Genomic DNA, 22,325 nt, shown 5'->3' with positions numbered 1-22,325 from the left:
AAAACTCGTATGTCTGTAAAAACACTGCCTGGTCATAGAAGTTGAAATGTAACAAAATAAGTATTACATTAGTAAGAAGTATTGTTCTTCTTACTTATGTAATATGCTTTTCATTACACTTGCTCGAAAATAGTATGATTGCATGGTGGCTACATTGACTATAATGCACCAAATAAAACCCTCGGGCCTTTTTTCTTTCCATTATTACAGCCATAAAGGACATAAAGTGGTTTCATATTTTTTAAAAACTTTACTTAACAGTATTATGTTTAAGATAACTTGCAGTAATATCTTTTAATAGTTTCCAGTACATGAATACATTTGAATTCAAGTTTTGTTTTAGAAACGAGGTTGAAGCCGAATTGGGTATGATATGTCACTTTCTTGTCGATGTAATTAATTAAAATAACAAAGTTTCCAGTTCCCCCAAAGTTGTTCATAATTAGGTTTGCGATCCTCTTGAATTTGGAACGTGTTGTGACAATGTTGTATATATGTTGGATTTATTCCATTTAATTTTTTCATTTTTTTATGACACCAAGTGACGGGACGAGCAAGTCGTGAGCGTGGTGGTAAGCGACACGCCTGTCCAGAGCAGTTGTAGTGCGACTCGAAGCTTTACATCGCAAAGATCTGAAATAGGTAAGCAGTAGGTGGCAGTACTTCGCAGGACGAACTGTTTCACGAGGTGCTCTACCGCTACTAAAATGTGGAATGACCGGCCACCTTTTGTAAGCGGGGGCAATATTCAATCTCTGTCCATAATCTTCTGATGATTTTCTCTATGAATATTTGATAAGCAATAACGACTTTTTTTTAAATTATGCCGTATGTCTTGGTTGTTTTCTAATATTTTATATTGTTTTATGAAAGTGTCGTTGTGAAAAGTGTACTTTTAAAACTACTAAACATGTCTGGTTCTTGTACCTTTTAGTACATAAAACACTTTCACGCAAAGTTCCGATCGTTATTTATGTGCGGGCAGTCCTCTTCACGAGTCATTGCGTAAATTCTCGACGACGATTAAGATTTACAACCACTGTTGCCTAAAAGTCCCAGGTTTTCACTGACCGGACATTCTGAAGTAATGAACCGTCGGGTTTATTTTGTAATTGTTCAGTGCACAATTTTGAATTTGCATGAACAATACAAAGCATTCGAGCTTGGTAAGTTATGGTAAGCGGAATGATGTTAAATTGAAAGTTTGAAGTGCTCTGAACGATGCGATATTTAAATAACAAATCTATATTTCGGGCTTATAAACTTTTTGATACATTTAGTTTAACTTTTTGCTTGATTTTTTTTTAATAATATGAAATGACGGGACAACAAGTCGTGCGCCTGGTTGTAAGTTACACGCCCGTCCATAACAGTTGTAGTGCCACCCAGAGCTTTAAAACGCAAAATTTGAGGGGTACAGTTGACAAGTTTTATGTGCCTGTAATTTCACCCGCACACTTACTCTTCAAAACCGACGTTACTGCTTGGCGGCAAAAATACGGTACGGTATATTCCTAGACGAACTGTTTCACAAGAAGCTCTACTGCATGCCGTCGCATAGTGTTATAAATGTATATTTATTATTATTAGTCTAACTAACCCTCAGAGCTAAGCATTTTTTATTTACTAACAATTTATGGACAAGGACCTAGTTACGAAATAAAATTAAATGATTATTAATATTTATTAATCGCATAATACCCACGGAAAACCAAGAATAAACACGTACGAAGAGACAGATGGAAGTGAAGGAGGCGAAGGAGGTTTGTCGTAGCAGGTGGAGGTCCACGGTAGATGGGGGCCTACTCCGGTGGGAAATTATTAATATATTATTATTTTATTTTATTCATGTTCACTCTCTTGTTCTACTCATATCTGGTAATCTGTATTTCACGCATCGGCAATATTTTTAATCGTTTATCACACCGAGCTTCCGTAGAGCTAACAGTTCCCAAAGATCAGCTAAATTTTTTCTAAATATCTCCAAATCTCCTTTGATCCTAGTAGCACATGAGTAAAGAAAAGGAACAGAGACAAAGCTTCATACAACCACGCTATGATAGGTACACTACTACAAGCATGAGGCGCGTGTGTTAATGAGCACAGGCGGCTTCGTCCCTTCAAAACCGGAACACAGTAATGCTGACATTACTGCTTGGAGGCACATTACCTAAATGTGGCAGTACTTCCCTGGACGAACTCTTTCACAAGAAGCTCGACTCATTGATCTAGGTCAATGTATCGACTAGAAAAATTGATCAGTTTTCGGTTTGATACCAAAGATATTTGTTTATTTTTACTTCATCTACATCACTTAAAAATCTTTAATCGCAGCGAGCTTTAGAGGTCCTATTAAAATTTAAAACTCTTCGCATATAAACTACCACTTTATAAATTTCTATTTTGAACGCTTAAAACCAAATGTGAATTCTATCAATAAAAAAAAACCATTTATAATTGTACTATATAGTACTAACTAGTAAAAAAATACATTTTCGTTTCATTGTTTGTGTGACTCTAGCTTTGCCTGTATTAAAACTACCTACAAACATCCAAAAACAAACCCACAAAGTCTTCCACTAGTTCTCCAATATATCACGGAATTCCTCTCAAGCATTGCGACTTGATACATTGACCAACAAAACTTACAAACACAGGGGGCGGCGAAAACTCCATCTATGGTCTCCAAACTATTTTAGTTATTTAGAGTAGCACCGTTAGGACAGTTCGCATTGTTATTAGTGATAGAAGACCCTTTATTTACCAAATACCACTATTATTGCGTTATTTTAACCAATCAGGGGCCCCGATTTATCAGAATATTGTAATCCTATTGGCTGCTGAAACATAGCTCTTCTTTGATCCACTGTTACAATACCATACAAATACATACATATACTTTATACGCACACAAAAACAAACATTGAAAAAAAAATAGGCAAAAGACAGGAACAACAGGTTTTTGCTAGATAGCAATCTCTTGTGGGCAATCTTTGTTTCAATGTTACTAAGCAACGAAACGAACAAGTCGTACATCTGGTGGTAAGCGACACGCCTATCCATGGCAGGTGCAGTGCCATTCGAAACATTAAACCAAAGCAAAGATCTGAGAGGCACTGCCTCTACGCCCGTCACCCTGAGACATAATTTGACAAGTCCCATGTACAGGCACATGCACATTTCACCAGCCCCCACACATTATTGCTTGGCGTCAGAAATAGGCAAGGTGGCAGTACTCCCCTGGACAAACTCTTTCACACGGAACTCTGCTGCTACTAAAACCTCCGTTACAGGATAAATTTTCAGATAATAATATAATGAGGGCGCAGCTTTTATAGATAATTGGGCCTCACTTACTTGTAATCAAGATTGTAATTAAATATCATTTCGTATTATTTTATGAGTACAGGTTAAATTTAATTTTACGTATTCAGGTAAAGTGGTGGTAAAATAAAATAATAAGACTAAATCGGCGACTACATTTATATGACATGATTATGCAAAATAAATTAGAAATTCTTCATAAATTCAGAAAAAACAACAATAATAGAAAACAAAGAAAAAATATATAGTTAAAACAAATAAGCAACAAAAATCATGTCAATAAGGTCCATGACTCAGCATCTGAGGACTATTCTAATCACGTAGCCGTTGGTGATATTCTGCCATGGCCCGTCATAATATAGAACATCACTATCAAAATATATTTTTTTGGTCCAAAAATTAAAATTCGAATACTAATTTGTTGAGATTTCACAATCAAATTAAATTTTAATGTAACTTTTTTCGGGTCTAAATCGCAATTTTAACATCTCAGTCCGTCCTGAATATGGGAACTGTAAAGTAACTAAAATGTAGGTGCGTGTTTCACAAAAATACGCCATTTAAGCGTAAAACACACAGAGAACGGGTGCAGGTCTGGCGCGTGTCGGGTCGCGAGCACGGGGCGGGCGTATTTCACCACAACACGACGACAACGCACCACAAGCGTGCGCGGGACCCGACCTGCGCCCGTCCCGCTCTCACACGTGGTGTGTCAATATAAATACACGGAATTACACCCGCCTTGCTCCCGACCCGCACCCGTTCTCCATTTGTTTCACGCATTAGATCCGATAAAATAGTTTCATTTCCAATATGTAGCATTCTCGAAAGCTTAAGAACTCGATATCCACAGGCAACTCATTTCCTTTAAATTTCAATTGAAAATAAATTACGAGGGTTATAAAACAGCTCGTAAGTGATTAAGGAATGTTGGGGCTATAAATACCTGGAATCAGTTTAAGTTCAGGTAGATGTCTTAGAATAGCCCAGCGTAGGCCACTCACACATTGCATCACACTTCTTTGAAGTTTTTATGACACTGTGTCTGATTGTAATAAAATTAATATTTGAGATCCGCTCTTCTTGAATAGGAGCATGAAGCAGTCACTCTTTATTTATCCATTTAATAGTTTTATCGTGTTGTTATATAGAAAACTCTTTATTCGCTAATATGGTAAAATTACTGGCACATGGGATTTGTCAACTTATGTCTCAGGGTGACCCGGGCGTAGTGGCAGTGATGTAAAACTCTGAGTGCACTGCAACTGATATGGATAGGCGTGTCGCTTACTACTACTCGCACGATTTGTTTGTCCCGTCCCTTGGTATTATAAAAAAAATGATACAAGTACAGATTAAATTTTTATAATATATATTTATAATAAGAAAAATATAAAAAATATCATAGCAGCGAAATGGCGCTGACTCAACATTATGCCCAAATTCCTTTTTAATGCGCTGGTTTTCAGCCAGAACCAACGAGAGGGACTAAATGTAAAAGTTATTTGTGAGAATAGTACAATATGATACAAGTGTGCTAAGTTGGTCATTACACACGAGGCGTTATTACTCGCGCGAGCCGCAGGCGAGCGCGATAAGAAAGCCGAGAGTGTAATGATCAAAGCACACGTGTTTCATACGACGTTTTTCAACACATTTGCGAGGAAAATGAAACAAACTTGAGTAAAATGGAAATGAAAAATAGCTTTATTTGGCATTAATTATACAGATACACTGAATACTATATTAAGCTCACGTTAATGTAAATAATATTATTCTATTCTATACTATATCTATCAATAGCAATTAATTAAGAGTCTCCAAAGCCTATCAAAGTCATTGTATCTTGATTTTATCAAAAATGTAGTTATTTAAATTTAATTATTAAAACAATTGTTAAATGTACAATTTTCAAAATGGTAACGTGCAGTTTTGTTAGGCATTTGAACCGTCTGTGTGATATTATTTGTTACTATTTCATTATGGTCTTCTTGCGTAAAAGTCGGTGATACGGGTTCATTGTGTACAAATATGGATGAAAGTGGTGGTGGTTCATTTAAAGACTCAGAAATAGACAACCTAGGTAACAAATAACTTGTATCACGGGAGGTGGATGGCTGCGGTTCAGGACACATCTTCTTAACCTGGGGCTCCAGATTTATAGCGTGGGTTATTTGAGTACATATGTTGGACTTATTTCGAACTGAATCTTCAACATAAGACTCAGCAACTGTGCTAGATCGCCAGCCACCATGACGCTTTAAAGTAAGCAAATCAGCTCCCGAGTCAGCTAGCAATGTAGCTGATGTTCTTCGGAAACTATGCCCAGTGTATAAATCCGGGTCGGGTAGATTTAAAAACTTGGCAATTTCTTTAGGCATTGCACCAAATTTATTAATGCCTATTGGCTGAGCCACGCATCTACCCTTCTGGTAGTTTTGAAAAAACCGATCGGATTTTGCCTTATCTGTCCTAAGCGCTTCGTACTTTTTTACTATGTCGTAAAATGGACCGTGAATGGCAAACGATCTCGGTACCTTATTTTTAGTGTTGTTAATTTTAATCAAAAGCATTTGGCCATGAGTTTCTACGTCTTTTGCCGTTACTTCGCTTAGTTCTTGGCGTCTACACGCGCCAGTGACACCAAATATCATTGCAACCTGTAAAGAAATTAAAAATATAGGTATTTTCGCAAATATAATACAAGAAAAATGAAAACATAAAAAAATTAAGGTTTAATACGATCAACTGACCTTTGTTGCTAAATACTGATAATCGGGGGCTTCTTTTAAAAAACTTTTCGACGTCAGTTGGCGAAAGTACCTTCGATTTTCTTGCAACATACCCATCAGAGCGTCTCTTTAAAAATGCCGTCAGATTTGAATAGTTTTTTATGTCTATGTTATTCTTGTTCTTTACTGTGGTCTTTAACATAGAATAAATGCACCAGAGCGAGCTGGGCTTAAACCTATTCGCCAGTTCATTAAAATAGGCAAGAAAAACATTTTCTGAAAACGAAGACGCTTTTTTGTTGGTTTTCCATTGTATAAAAGTTTCATATGCAGCCATGTATTTTTCTCTGGATTTCGAAGGTAATAAACTGTCACTTGCGTTTTGTGCCTCTGTGAGGATTTCGGGCGGTGTTAAATCCATCAAAATGTTTTCTTCCGTGCTTGAGCAGGACATTTTAAACACCTAGGTAATTATCTAACACACAGCGTATATAAATGTTTCGAACGTATCAATGGAAATTGGCGCGCAGAGTTATTTTTTCTGCGCCTGGCGCCGCGGCGCGGATATGCGCGCGCAGGTGCTTCGGCAATAATGAGACTTAGGTGAAATTCCTAAACAGCCAATGCGAAATAATATAAATATGTCCTTATTTCACTCAAATTCGTGTAAAATATTATCCAAAATAAGTAATTTTATTCAATTAAAGTTTTATAGGTGTATATTGTGTATGTTTTTCTATATTTATCACATCAAATAAGAAATATAAATTTATTAATAAAAATATTATTTGTAAGGTAAGACTACACAACCGTATTAAACAGAAATAAAAAAAAAACTGTGACCCTGTTTGTTTGGGATTACTGTCATTGTAATTTGAATCTTATAATATGTAGGTTAGAGCTGTTTTTTTAATAGACCAAGTTAATTTCAAAGACATAATCCGGATAATTTAAGAATGCATAGTTTTAATACATAGGCCTTGTTGTGAGATACATCTTAATCCGGTTAAGCCTATACTTATTACACACACGTTTTGTAATATAATTACAAACGCGTGTTCAATAGCTAGGTTTATGAGCCTAAAAGCGATACAATAAGAAGCCCGTTACGAGCAAATGTGTTGAAAATAATATAACAAACGACTAGGAGCGAATTTGTTTGTGCAAGATGTAAGTGTAAATTATGATTATGAGTGTGTTTAGTGTAATAAATCAAAATGTTTTTTTTAAATATTTTTTATTGTTATGTTTTTATATCTAGCCTTGTAGGCTATATACATATATGTATATACAGGATGTATCACGGGGAGTGTGCGGTGGAATTTTATTCCGCCTTCCCCTTTCCCTCACCACTTTCCACCCTATGTTGCGGATATTCCAAAGATACGCACAAAGCGTTACGCTTCCACATTTATATGGAGAGCGAATTTATATGGAGAGAGAATTTATATGGAATGGAATTCCCTGCCTGCAGACTTCTTCCTTGAACGTTATAACGTGGGTCTTTTCAAAGCGAGAGTAAATAGGCATTATTTAGGTGTGCGTGCTCCATCGTCGACCTCATCGTCACTTTCCATTAGGTGAAATGGAGGTCGAATGCGCACTTATAGTTTATAAAAAAAAAGTCGCGGTAATCAAAAGGTTACACATACCATCTCTCAAGCAGAGGCCGTAGGTTCGACACCGGGCTTGCAACTCTGAGCTTCTTGGAATTTACTATGTACCATGAGCTTTTCGGTTAAGGGAAATATCGTGATGAAACCTGCACGTCGAAGAATGTTCACACCCTCGGAAAACGCGTGAAGTCTCGAGTTGACGGTGATATTTACAAAATATTTGTGCTGTAAAACTACATTTTTAAAGGTAAGATCTTTCATGTATGAAATGCCTATTACAGTTTAATGAGATCGCGTTCATCATGCCACGTACTAGACTTAATAAAAAAGAAAATGTATTCTTGGGAACATCGTCATTTATTACACTTTACGTTCCGTTTTACGACGTTCCGAAAACCCTCTTCATCTGATAGTAGAAGGATCGGTGAGGCAGGCGAAACTTAAATACCTCCCAATAAGACTTTAAGGCCTCGCCTTAGGGTATCGGGTAGCTATCCTTTGCTTCTAACAGAAACTAAGTGAAATAGATTAGAAAGAGAATATCCATCTGGTCGTATGTACTGATAATATAGACTGAATGTGTGCCTTGTTTTTTTATATTTTTAAATATGGCTCACACTTGTGTTCAATTTTACCTGAAAAGTCAAAATGTTCAATGAAGCTTCTGAAATCTATAAAATCAAGATGATATCTTTATAAACAAGAGAATAACATAACATTTCATAAGTAATTATTCTAACTAAAGCATAACGTGGACATTCCCGTCTACAAATCCCGGGAGTTCTCGGAACGAATTATATTTGAATAAGTCTATTATATATTTCAATTTGAGTATGTTGGCAACTAATTATTTCCCATTAAGTATTATTTACAATAATTTAAATTTACAAATTATTGTCTCAAAAAATAATATTGTAGTTGTGTTTCTAGGTGCTTAAATACTTTAAATATTTTTAACGGTTTAAAAAATAAACATGTGACGACCTATGTTTTGGACTATTTAGAAAATAAACAGTAAATAATATCAGTACAGAGTACTAAAAAAACGGACCTCAAAAGTTTGTGGAATTACATCTATTTGCCAAGTTTTATTTCATTCGGTCAATGGAAACTTCGCGAAACCGGATTCATCCTCTAGTTTGCCACACCTAGAGCTGGAATATTTTCTTCAAATATAAATGAGACCACTCCTGAGGTACCCTCTTTCTAACAAAAAAAAGAGTCATCAAAATCGGTTCACAAACCGGAGTAATCGCGTAACAAATACAAAAAACAAATACAGTAGAATTGAAAACCTCCTCCTTTTTTTAAAGTCGGTTAAAAAGAATATTTATACGCATTGACGATGAAATGGATATGCCCATACTAAGAAACCATTTATAATTTAGGCAGATTAACTCCTTCAATTCCGAAGAGTAGTAAAATTCCTTCAAAAAAGTTTACCTTTTTGATGGGGATTCAAAAAATGTATGCCAAATAGTGAATGTAGGTGAAATAGTGGGGTAAAGTCGACCTCGTTGTAAATGTTAGGTCAGAAGTAACAGTAATAAACTAGAGAGTATGAAAATATTGATGTGAATTGAGGAACCGAAATGACGTACGTCAAGTAAGTAGCGGGTAAGATGCGGGAGACAAGCGTGACCTGAAAATTGTAATTGCCTTGCATGTTTAATTATTTTGTTTCTTTATGGATTGTATATAATTGAGCGTGACATGAAACGACCCTAAAAGGATAAAAGGAAGTCACGGTTATAAAATACGACGACAACCATACATATTTAATTAATGAAAATATTATACAGAAGTCCCATAAGGTTAATTGAATTGTTTTTATTCAATAAATAAGTTGTTAACTTCGTTCCGTGCCAATTTATTTTACATTGACAATTTGTTTGCGATCAAATGAAGGTGTTTTTTGTTGTTTTGTTTACTTGTAATGTTGTTTAGGTCTTCCATTATGGTGGCAACGTAAATGTAAAACATAAACAAAAGTGTGGATTAGTATTATTTCTTTCGGACAACCAACAAATAATTTAATATTATTGTTGTCTCTGTCTACCCCGATGGGAAATTGCGTGAATTATTATATATGTATGTATTACTGTAATCCTCAAAGTATACCTAATTAGATCCTACCTACTATAGAAGCTAGGTAAAGTTTGAGAATACTATATTTTATGCAGTCAGAGGCACTGTAAGCGCTAAAGTTTTCCCAAGCAACATGCAACACTTCTTACAGAAGCACCTAATTTAAATTTAAAAGACTTGACTTGCTAAAATTGCCTGGTTTTTCACAAATTTATAAAAAGCCCTAATTTCGATAATTAAAAAAAAACAACCTTGTATAAACAACCACTGAATTGAAGATACATAGTTCCGGATCTCGTACTATGTCAATAATAAAGTACCTGACCATTTAAAAAACAGAACCAAATATTACTAAATTCTTAAATACACATTGAAAATAATATTCTTACGATATGGCTGAGTATTTTCAGGATAAATTATAATTAATGTCTCTCCCTCTTCCTTCCATGTTGCGATGACTGTCAAGGTAAGCGCTAACTATCACATAGATAACCTAATAGAAACTGATGACTGCCGCCAATAGATATTTGCGATCTTAAAGTAGTGTACTTTAACATCGCAAATGTTTTGCCGGTGCGGTTCATAACGATACTTCAGAGAAGAAGGGGTGTAAAAATCTATTTTCTCACAAATGAGTTGGGTTATATTTTCATGCTCCTTCGATCCCTATTCTCAAAGGTTTTCTTTTTCCCCAGCAAATGGACTTTTTTACGTAAACAAAGTTATAAAAGTAACAAAGATTGGTAATTTTTTATGTCGACGTATTTGCAAGTTTGCTTTTACGCCTATTCTACTCTGAAGTATATCGATACTAACGAAAACCCAAAGTGCAAAGTTTGCAAAGTGAAAAACATTTAAATAAAAACTTGAAAATTTAACCAAACGGTACATAACCTATTTGATATAAGCGAAAATAAAAATATATCGCAGCCAAGGCCGGAAAGGAAGACGTCGAAGGACGCAGATTTAGTCAGGAATATGTTTAATGCACTTTTCATAGTAATTAGTGCGAAAGTATAAGAGATGGATCAAGTTTAAATTGGATTCTAAAATATCACGCGACTAGTCCACAAAGGGCGGAGTGACATGTCTTCACTTTCCAAGCAACTTGTAAGTTGATGTATCAAAACCCCCTCTTTGTGACCATACCCCATTCGAGCTGTCAAACTGACGCGACATTTCATAAACAAAGAAACCATGAACGAGACTAGTTAATATGTTTCTTAGGTGGTCTAGTAAATAGTTTATTTAATAATTAGAAAACAACGCGTAATAGTATTAGCCAAGATTTATTCTCCCGTAAAGCCCGTTACGAAAACAATACACCGAATTCTGTTACATTATGTTTGAAGTGTTAACTGATTCCGAATATAGATCAAGTAATGACGCATTTATATCAAGTAATGACGATATCCATGCGCTTTATCTCGCGCTTTATGTCGCTATCACGCTAGTCGCCCCGTGTTGTGCTAGCCCTACAGGTCAACTGACGTTCGAAGGTGGCAAGCGACCCGGTATAAATAGTGAGTCGTCTTCAGAGCTTCAAATCGCAATGATCTGAGGGCACTGCTACTACCGTCGACACCCTGAGACGCAAAATTGACAATTCCCATGTGCCTATAGTCTTCACCTGCACCTATAGCCTTCAAAACAGGAACGCTGTAATGTTCACATTATTGCTTGGCTGCAGAAACAGATACGGTGGCAATACTTCCCTGGACGAACTCTTGTACAAGGAGGTCTTGTTCTTCTTATCGTGTTAATGTTTTGTTTATTAATCTTTTTTAAGTGCTACACAGATAAACATTCCCCCAATCAAGCTATCCCTGATTATTCTCATTAAATATTAGAAACCAATAGAACATTCTGAAGACTTTTCTGTATCTCCAGGGTGTCAGACATTCAACACACATTCATTAAAACTTCACAAATCCTCAGTCTTCTAAGTTACAAGTGTTAATAGAAATACTGTCAAGTGTAGGCTCGTTTGCATAATAGGAATAATAATGCATGTCTCGTTTGTTACTTTGAAAGTGTAATGAAAACGACTTCTGGTTTAGTAATGTTATCAATGTGGGTTGGAATAAATTTGTATGCTAATTTTAGAACCGTACAACTGAGTTCTAGATAGGCGTATGCTTATGTGCTAAACATATTCTTTGGTATATTAGCTAATATTAGTATTTAGTGTGGTAGCCGCAGTGAGAGAACGGCTGCTTGTTTATCGGTATTATTAAATAAATAAATATTTAATTATTTATCACAATTGAAATCATCAATTTTAATTTGTGAACATATTCACGTGTGTCATTTTCGTCTATACTTGATCAAAAATATACACAAACGTGCTATTACAATATATGTATATATATATATTGTGTGTATATATTAAGAATTATTCTTAAAACATATATAATGAAAAGTGATAAAATATATATAATGGGAAGTGAGCAAATGATATAAATCTGTCGATAAAATTTTCACCAATCGTGTTATTGTTTTGCCATTAATTTGATTAAACCCTGAAGTGATTGGTTGCTTTTGACTTTACTACTAAAGATCAAGACAGTCGCTTCAGACACAAAACTAAAACGAAATTTTTAGAATGTGAAATACTAATCTTGATTTTCGGACTATCGTTAACATCGACTGCAGCCGACGCTTGCAATTAAACTCTCGACTGCACTCAGTTGAAGTCTCGACTGTATGCAGTTGATCACGACAGCACGCATTAGCTGCAAACGTGTTATCCATCTATTGGCAGCCTAATACTATGTAGAGTATAATACCATAGACATAGACATTCTTTATTGGTAAAATTAACATCATAAATTTTAAATTATAAGTTATGTTCGTATTATTTTCCTATATTACTATTCTAGTTACATACAAAATTATTCAAATCATAATTAATTATCCTATTTATTTTTCTTATAATTCGCCTTACCCTTCAAAACCGGAACACGGAAATGCTGAAATTACTGCTTGGCGGCAGAAATGGGTTAGGTGGCTTTCTCCTAATACTAATATTCTTTAACCAATGTGATAAAATTATAACTACATTATAGTGATTGCTTGACAAACCAGTACTTTACATCTACATTTAAATAAGTTGTCCGAATCATAGCTAGATCACTACCCTGCATATGTGATAGTAAAGGGTTAATGATCATGTTTTAGAATATCATTGTTATAGGGGATGTAATCGATAAATCCACCATTATACTTTTGAGAAGGGGGCGACAGAGGAGCTACATACGTATCATCGGTAGCTGACTCTGACTTGCATTGTTGCAAAAAACAAAATAGTAATGCATAGCACAATGGAGTCATCAGTTGAATGAATAGTGTTGTAACAAAAGGGTTTAATTAGCTTAATTTAGTTAGAAGTAATTTTCTTTATTTCATATGTGAGTTGTTAAACAACGTAGATAATAAGTTTATTGAATGTCACGGTGTTTTACTGTCATAATATTCGATTATTTTTGTGAATTTACTTCACTAGTTAATTGTAATTATTAATATACTTACTCGTAAAGATCGATCACAAAAAAATCCTTCTATGTATCTGTAATTAGCACATAGGGAAATTCGTAAGATCTGCTGATTCCTTCCGTAACCGTAGCTTTCGAGTCCTACTGGATCGAAGAAATTTTTCTTTTTGTTCCATGTTTGTATTAATAACATAGATATATATTTTTTTTAATTTTTATTGAATGTCGCAACGTTTCACTATGATGTTCAATTATTTTTGTGAAGTAACTCCACCTATTAATACAAAGAACGAACACTAAGAAAAAAATCCCCTCGATAGGACTAGATTAGAACCAGCGTCTTTCGCAAACCGTGATAGACGCTTGCCAACTAATCCCTAAACTAACGATCTTTTTTTTGTACGCACACATCATCATAGCCCCAAGAGAAACCCTGTGTCGCGGGTACCATGGAACACACACATCGACAACAACAAACAAATTACACCCAAACTCACGAGAGAAATAAATAATAAATATAATAAAAAATAGCCTGACAATTATTTCTCCCGATTCGGGAATCGAACCCAGGGCCTCTGCGTAACAGTCTGGCGTGGTAACCGTTCGGCCACGGAGGCAGTTATATTTAGGTCTATATAGTTAGATCTTTGTATTAATAATTAAAGATATTTAAGTAGAAAATCGCCTACAGTTATCAAGATCAAATTTTCCCGTACCTTCATCTATTTCTACAGCTACCTAGATGGCGTATTAAATTTAGCAAACGCGTTGAAAAGGTTTTCAATTACCACTCCAGGAAATACGAGGAAAGGGCGGGATCAAATCAATACCCACCTATCTGACTCAGCCAAATACGTTAGAAATGCTTTTAAATGAAAGTAGGTCGTTAATGTCAGGTAATATCACGGTAATTTGAAAGTTGCATTTGGATACTGAGATGAAAATTTATTTAACGATGTTATTTGTTTGACGATGTTCGACAACACTGGTGGTCCAACGGTTTTATGAAATTTGGGATTTTATTTTAAATTGGTACTTGTCGTCGTAGTGCCCCGAAATGAATTCCGTTACTCTGTACACATTAGTACAGGAAAATCCTTAGCTTGAGACCTGGTAATTGCGAATGAAAGTCTGGTACATTGTATTAAATAAATAAATAAATAACGCACACATTCATAGCCCCGCACTAGGGAAACCCTGTGTCGCGGGTACCATGAACACAAACATAGAACACCACAAATTACACTCAAACTTAGGAGAAAAATAAATGTAGGTCATACAAATATTTCTCTCGGCCCGGGAATTGAACCCAGGACATCTGCATGGCAGACCAGCATGGTAGCCGTTCGGCTTCGGAGGCAGTGACGCAATTGCGCTTTATATGTGATGTTCATTATCGAGTTTAAAATTATGTATTTTTATTTTGATAATATACTGGTAAGGTAAAAAAGCTTAAATACTAGAAAGTAAAACTAGGATTTTTAAATTATATGAATAAAACTGAGTCCCCGCGGCAAGGTGTCCAAGATGCTGGCAGCGTTCCCCCTTAGTATTGCTATGCTAATGCATTGGGCAAGGTAGCTGCAGGCCCGGTTTTCCCATACAGTCTAAAATAGAGTTTTAAAAATATTATATATAACATTTCATTTTAACAACACGTTCATATTGTAAAACGTTTACGCACTACGTCCGATTCGTATCACTTCCGAATCCGAGAAATGACGGTCCGAAATGTCACAGAATCGCACTTAGTGCACAAGCGACATCCGAAGCGGGTTCGAATTTTTAAGATTTGTATAGCCTCGGATTCGGAACGAATACGAATAGAATGCAGTGCGCAAGCGCGCTTAAAATCAAATATTTGGCAAATCATAATATAGCGTTGTACTTTGGTAACTATAATTCAAGGGTCTACTCTCATTCTCCGTCCGACATCAAGTAATATTCGACCAAACTAAAAGACAACGTCAAGAATGAAGCGTCACTCGCATCATGCGTCTTTTAATTTAATAATAATAAGAATAATAATAAATTTATATATTTAGGCACAAATCTCATTAATTTATAAAATTACAATACAATACAATACAAAAATTCTTTATTGTACACCAAAAAAGGAAACAAATACAATACAATTAAATTAAAAATAAGCGGTGGTACAATGGGCGGTCTTATCGCTTTAAGCGATTTCTGCCAGACAACCTTTGGATGGAAGTAATGATATAATTCACAGGAAAAAGACGAATTACATAAATTCCATATAATTACATATAATTTTTTAATTAAAAATTACATATAATTAAATTTAAAAATTAGATTACAAAAATTACACTATGATTAAAAACTGTAAAATAATAATAATAATTACAAAAACGCCTAAAAACAACAATAGCATCGCGAAAAAATGACTTGCACCAATAAGTTTTTCGAGTTCTTTAGCCTCTCAGTAAAAGACCATTTTCGTTTTCTCATTAAAGCGTAAAAATCGTCCACCCTGTTCAGGGCAAACATACCAGATGCGCTGCAACGCCATGGCAAACCCAATATGGTACGAAATGAAATTTGGTAAAAAGTATTACTTATTTGGCAATTATTTTTTCGGGCGGACGTCAGACGGAAAACGAGAGTAGATCCCCTGAACAGGATGGTTTGCACTAACATCTGACATAACTGTTTGATGACTTTACCATCTGTATATAGTCTATCAGCCGTGACTACAAGATCTGTATAGGACCCGAAACGGTGGTTTGTTCGAAAAAAAAAACAAATATGCTACCAGTGACTAAAACAAATATAATATTATAATATTCAGTAGCTGAAAGAGTTTGTCCAGTGATGTTACTGCCTTAACTCTTTCTGCAGCCAAGCAGTAATGTGAGTGTTCCTGTGTTTCGGTTTTGAAGGGTAAGGGTGTTGATGAACTTACAGGACTCAACTTATGTCTCGGAGTGACGGGCGCAGTGGCAGTGTCGTCCCTCGAATCTTCGCGATTTAAATCTCTAAACATTCACCGTCACATGACATTGTAAATAAAAAAAATAAGTTTTTTGTTTAGTATGCCGTATGTATATAAAATGTAAATATGTATGTGTTTGATTTTTATGACCGAAATACTTTTGCGTGCTTTGTTTGTATAGTGAATGGTGTCCAATCAAGATCATTACTTACAATCTGTTGCTATACAGAGGAACTTACGCCAACAAACTAGCCCTTATGCCTTATTCATTCGTCAACTAGGGTTGTTCGTTGAAATAAAAAATATATTTTTTATGATTTGTAAATAAAAATTTAAAAGAACATGCAGAGAGAAGGATCGACTACTGTTGGTTTGAAAACGGATATATAGATTTACTACATTTAAGTTGGCGACCTAGTATACATAATAGATTGCTCTCTTTCGCACTATTTCATAAATATGACAAGGAAGAAAGAGGCACAAGGGTAAGTGGGAATTAATAAGCGTTACAATAATCTCAGTATAGAGTACTAAAATAACCGATCGATGAAAAAACTTCAAAAATTTGAGGAATTACATCTATTTGCCAAATTTTATTGAAATCGGTCACCGGAAAGTGCGCGAAACCGGATATTTTCTTCAAATTCGTATGGGCGCGATATTGAGCTACCCTCTTTCAAATACAAAATGAATCATCAAAATCGGTTCATAAATATCATAAGTTATCGCGTAACATACATACTAAAAATACAGTCGAAATGGGAACCTCCTCCTTTTTTGAAGTCGGTTAAAAATAGTAAAGGTTATTATTTAAATGATAAGAAACATATTTTCAAGAAAGAAAGGGTCATAGGATGAGTAGCTAATAAATAAACAACACGTACCCTCACAGTACAGATATGAAAGCCGACTAATTAGCTTACCGTTATGAATGCGGCTTTGGTGTCTTATCTATAACCAATCTCGTGCGGCTGTGTTTTCTCAGTATTTTGTCACTAACTTCAAGAAGGTATAGCACAAAGATTTTTAAATCCAAGAACACAACCCTATCAAGGAAGCAAAGTAACGTCCGTCAGCTGTCCAGGTTGATTGTGATGGAAATTAATCACAGCTCCGGAGTGGCAGAGGCACAAGATACCCTGTTTCTTCCCGTCACTTTAACTTAACGCTCGCCTCGAAGACTTGCCAAAAGCCTCTGAAAATTTTGGAACAATTTTCTATTCAATTAAATTTTGTGATTTTGTTAATATTGAAATTGAAAATTTTTGCCAAATACGTAGGAGCTAAGTAAGAGTGATTGACTTGGTGATATTTAGAAGGTGACAGTACCTACCTAGTTGTCATTCAATATTGCTTTTGTAGACCACAGCTAGTGTAGTTAGTAAATTATAAACTTTCCAAATTCTTGAATAGTTCCTTGTTACATAGCGATTACTGTGCAATGTAAAATAGTGGCCTTTGTTTTGCACAATACGGCTGCAGATAAAGCTTCATGCTTCGATTTTTAGACAAGACATAACCTTTTGGATCGAGAGAAGAATAGAATCGATTTTTTGTTATCAATATCTTATGACAATTAAAAATACAATTGATATGAAATAGAGATAACGTAGTCGTCATTGATAAAATAGAGTCGTCACTTGTGAAGAGTTCGTCCAAGGAGTACTTATCTATTTCTGCCGCCAAGCAGTAATGTGAGCATTAAGTACTGCGTTCCGGTTTGCAAAGGGAAGGGTCCTCGTGAAATTACAGGCACATGGGACTTGCCAACATATGTCTCTGGGTGACGGGGACAGTGGCAGTGCCTTTAAGATCTTTGCGATTAAGTGCACTGCAACTGGTTATGGATAGGTACAGAACAATAAATACAGTAGAAATGATTAGTTAGCGTCTGACGCGTGCCAACTATAGGTCTCGAAAGACCTATCTAAGGTCAGTCAGCCATTTTCTCTTTGTATGGTATGGTTGTGTCATTATTTCGTGCAAATTCTTTAAAATTCTAGAAATTTCCCTTATTGTGCTGTTTTGGAGAGCAAAAATGATACCCGTGATGGTATTTCATATCATCGGAAAGTCTCATTTTAATAAATTTTCAATTTTCTGTTTATCGAAATATTTTTCTGTTACAAGAAACGAAAGTAAGGCTTATAACCCGGCAATATGACCGCTTCTTGTTTAGAGAACTAAATTAATAACTCAAATTCGTCGTCGTTCAGGAATAATCCACTAGATGGCAACACATTGATTGAAATTTCATTATTATATCAAAACGTCGTAATTTGTAATAATAGGTATTGGTGGTTATGAAGTTTCAACGATATGCCAACAGGGTCAGTTTAAATTATATTAACAATCCAGAATTTAATTTAATTTTTATTGAATTGATATTCAATTTTTTTTGTGAAATTACTCCACTAGTTTGTTATAATTATTAATACAAAGAAGAAGAAAGAAGATTGAATATCAATTCAATAAAAATTTAATTAATACAGTGAATAGCGACATCTCTCGCCAGGACTGGTAGCTGTAAAGGTACTAACTGGGTGATAAATCTGTAATAGATTTCTCATAGATGGCGCTACGACTAAAAAGTCGTTGAAAGACCAAGTACAAAGACACGACGCAAGCACATAGGAAAATTCGTGAGGTCCGTTGGTTCGTTCCGTTGCTTAGTTGGTATAGCGTCTGGCACGGTATGCAAGAAGACGTCGGTTCGAATCCGACCGGATCGAAGGAATTTTTTCTGAGTGTTGTTTCTGAGTGTTCGATCTTTGTATTAATAATCCAGAATTTGTTATTTCTTTTAAATTTGAAATCACGACCAATCAATACCAAAATTTTGTAGTGTTTCAAATTAAGAATGTGTGAGTTTTGCGACATCGGTTCTGATAGTAATCGAGGCTTAGGGTACTTCAATTGTTTTTTTCTTCCGTGTGGAATGCATGTCGCTTGTTCTTCCCGTCACTTGGTATTACTTATAAAAAAAATCTAAATATTAAAACTATAACTCGTGTTTTACTAATATACTTATCTTATAGCGGTCTACTCTCGCTTTTCGCTGTCAACACAATGCAATGTTGCATTTAACATTGTCAGCTTATTAACATGAAATTAAGGTAAGTTAAAGCGCTTCAACGTTTTTCTAAACGATTTTGTAAGAGATCATTTTGCAAATTGAAAAGTGTTTAAGGTGAAAAACGTTTTTAAGTTAGGAGGTATAAGAACTAGAGAAAGAGTAGGTCAACTTTAGTTATTGATACTTCTTTCTGAGGAAAATTAAGAAACAACGATGAAAGTAGATTGGTCGAAAAACCCATCAAAATATTCAATAGGCGTTATTAGAAGGCGAAACGCAATTCCTTTTCGTTCTTAGCGTAAAAGTTTATATCTCCGAGGAATGAAGATTAGGGGATATTATTTATCGATAAAAGTTACTAATTTGTTTCTTTTGCGATACATTCTCGATATTAGTTTTGGCCTGTACGAGAGAATAATTAATTGTACATGACTTATTTTCTCGTATCAGGAACTATTTCCAAAGGGATAGGTTGTGGTTGTGTGAATTATTACTTTTGTCTTGTAGTTTGTTTTATACGAGAATTTGCACGAGTACACTTTTGTGCAAAATATATAAGGTTAGTTTTTGACTGGCAATAGATAATATAGAATCATTCATCAAAAGGAAATAAAACCACTGTAGTGTGGTTTCCATTAATATTAAACTAGTTGATGAATTTACCATCTCAATAGGTTCCATGGTCAGCCGTGACCATGGAACCTATGAAGAGCCCGAAACGTTGGTTTGTCTGAAAACACAAGTACACGCGAAAAATTTGTTTCATTTCCTATGTGTAACAATCGCAAAAACGTAAGTACTCTACGTCATTTTTATGTTATAAATGTCAAAATGAACTTTCTAGTTTTGTTCCATTCTCGTAGTTCTACTTTCAGTATCCTTATGTCAGTGGTATACCAGCCATTGTCAAGAAGCGCTTGCTCTTCCTTACTAATGCATACGGCAAAGGAATAAAATATGCTACCGGAATTTGCGTTTCCTGAAAACTACTAAGGAATTGAAAATGAAACTATTTTTAGTGATAGTTTAAACAGTAAAAGTGATAAATCAATCACTTTGAAAAAAACTAATTACTATACGGTGTGAAAACACGATTCTTAAAAATTTTCACGATGGCAAAAAACAAAGTCACCTCAAAATTTTACAAGAAAACCGCTATATTCAATAGGTAATTTATATATATACCAATGATTTTTTTTATATCAACTGAACTAAATAGATTAAGTATACTATACGATACACATTTTTCAAATGGCTTTAATTTCGTTTGTAAAAAAATAAATTCTGAAATATGGCCAGTGTTCCTACCGCCCGATTTAAGTAAAATGAATCGTATTAGTACGGGAGAAATTTGAATTCGAGATGAGGTAGAATCGACTCTTTAAAGTAAATAAAGAACTCTTAAGAGTAAAGATTTGATGGGCACTGCCACTGCGCCCGTTAACCTGAGACAGTTGACAAGCCTTAATAGCCTGTAAGTTCACCAGCACCCTTAGGGCGCGTTTATTCGAGACGAATTTCATCGCTTTCGCCGAGCGAAGTCCGCGGCGGCCGCCGCGCGGTCGAAGAGCGGAGTCCCGTTGCCGCCGCGCAGTGTCCGCGTGCTAACTGTAATAGCAAAATGTGCTCTATTTGTTCAGCTTTTACGTTTTAACTTAAAAGCGTTCAGGGCACGCGGGCGAGACTGGGTTGAATTTGGTCTACGCCACGACCGCGTGGTCACCGAGCGGAGTCCGTGGCGGCCCGCGCGGCGGCCGGGCGGCGACCGCGCTGTAGATTTCTTTAGAGGAATTGAAATGTTGTTGCCCAATAAATAGAATTCAGACTCGTCATTAATGTACATAAAGGCGTGGTAATTGAGCGGTCGCCACGCGGCGGCTGCGCGAAAGCTTTCATCTCGTGTAACTGGGCGCTAACCCTTTAAAACTGGAACGCAGTAGTGCTCGCATTACTGCTTGGCGGCAGCCATAGGTAAGGTAAACTGTTAACTGGTAGGCATGTTGCTTACTACTCGGCGCGCCACTTTATCGTCTCTTTACTTGGTATCATAAAAAAAAGAAACTGATACAGAATCATTAACGTAGCAGTGAGTAACTTACGTTTTATTGCGTCAAAGCGTTAAAGACTCGGCAGGAAGGGTTGCGCTATGACTGTATGGTAATGAAAATAATCATTTATCATGTAACCACTCATGTGTGGCTCCCTTCCGATTCGAAACAATGCCAATTCAATTTACTGATTATACATTTACAAGTATAGTTTTAAAGTTTTAAAATAATTGATTAGAGCGCATAAAGTTTGTTTATAGCAGATAATAATAGATATTACGTATAACAAAAGGCGTTTGAGTCGACTTAAAATATTTATTTACCGTGGTGAATCATATTGATATTATTGTTTTAGTTGTGTTTGGTAAACAATTCAGAAACTCTGAATTTTCAAAACCTGCAAATGTAGTAAATAAATGACGCACACACTCATAGCCCCGCACTAGGGAAACCCTGTATTGCGCGTGTCATGGACACACACATAGACAACCGCAAATTTCACCCAAACTCACGAGAGAAATAAATGTAGGCCATACAGATATTTCTCACGGCCGGGAATCGAAACCGGGACGTACAGGACGTGGCAGTCCAGCATGGTAACCGTTTGGTTACGCAGTTAAAATGCGCCAGACAATCACACCAATTACTTGGTTTCAAACAAGGGAACTTCCTGGACTATGAGTACCAGAGAAACGGAATTTACTCTGTGGCACCATCCAGAATACCCAGACTAGAATCAATTTAGAAAAGTTTTTCCCTTTGTTTGTTTGTTAGGACACCGTGGTCATTGATTTACATAAATATGTTACAGACTTTCTACCTTTTGAATTAAAGTTTTTTTTTATAATAGGTACTTAGTGATGGACGAATAAGTCGTGTACCTGGTGGTAAGCGACACGCCTGTCCTTAATAACTAATTACGTAATTTTGTTTTTTATGCACGTAAGCCCGTTATTGTAGTTATTTTGTCCTGTATTTAGGTTTACAGAAA

General features: G+C 35.6%; 1 protein-coding gene across 1 annotated transcript in view; it reads left to right on the top strand.

Moving 5' to 3' along the window:
- LOC113238232 (protein sprint) overlaps positions 1–22,325 on the top strand; it is a 380,231-nt gene that overhangs the window by 125,845 nt on the left and 232,061 nt on the right. The gene's annotated exons all lie outside the window — the stretch shown is intronic.

Source organism: Hyposmocoma kahamanoa, unplaced genomic scaffold, assembly GCF_003589595.1.
Source record: "Hyposmocoma kahamanoa isolate Upper Pololo Valley unplaced genomic scaffold, ASM358959v1 95, whole genome shotgun sequence".
Taxonomy (NCBI): Eukaryota; Metazoa; Arthropoda; class Insecta; order Lepidoptera; family Cosmopterigidae; genus Hyposmocoma; species Hyposmocoma kahamanoa.
This window is presented reverse-complemented; position numbering and strand designations above follow the sequence as displayed.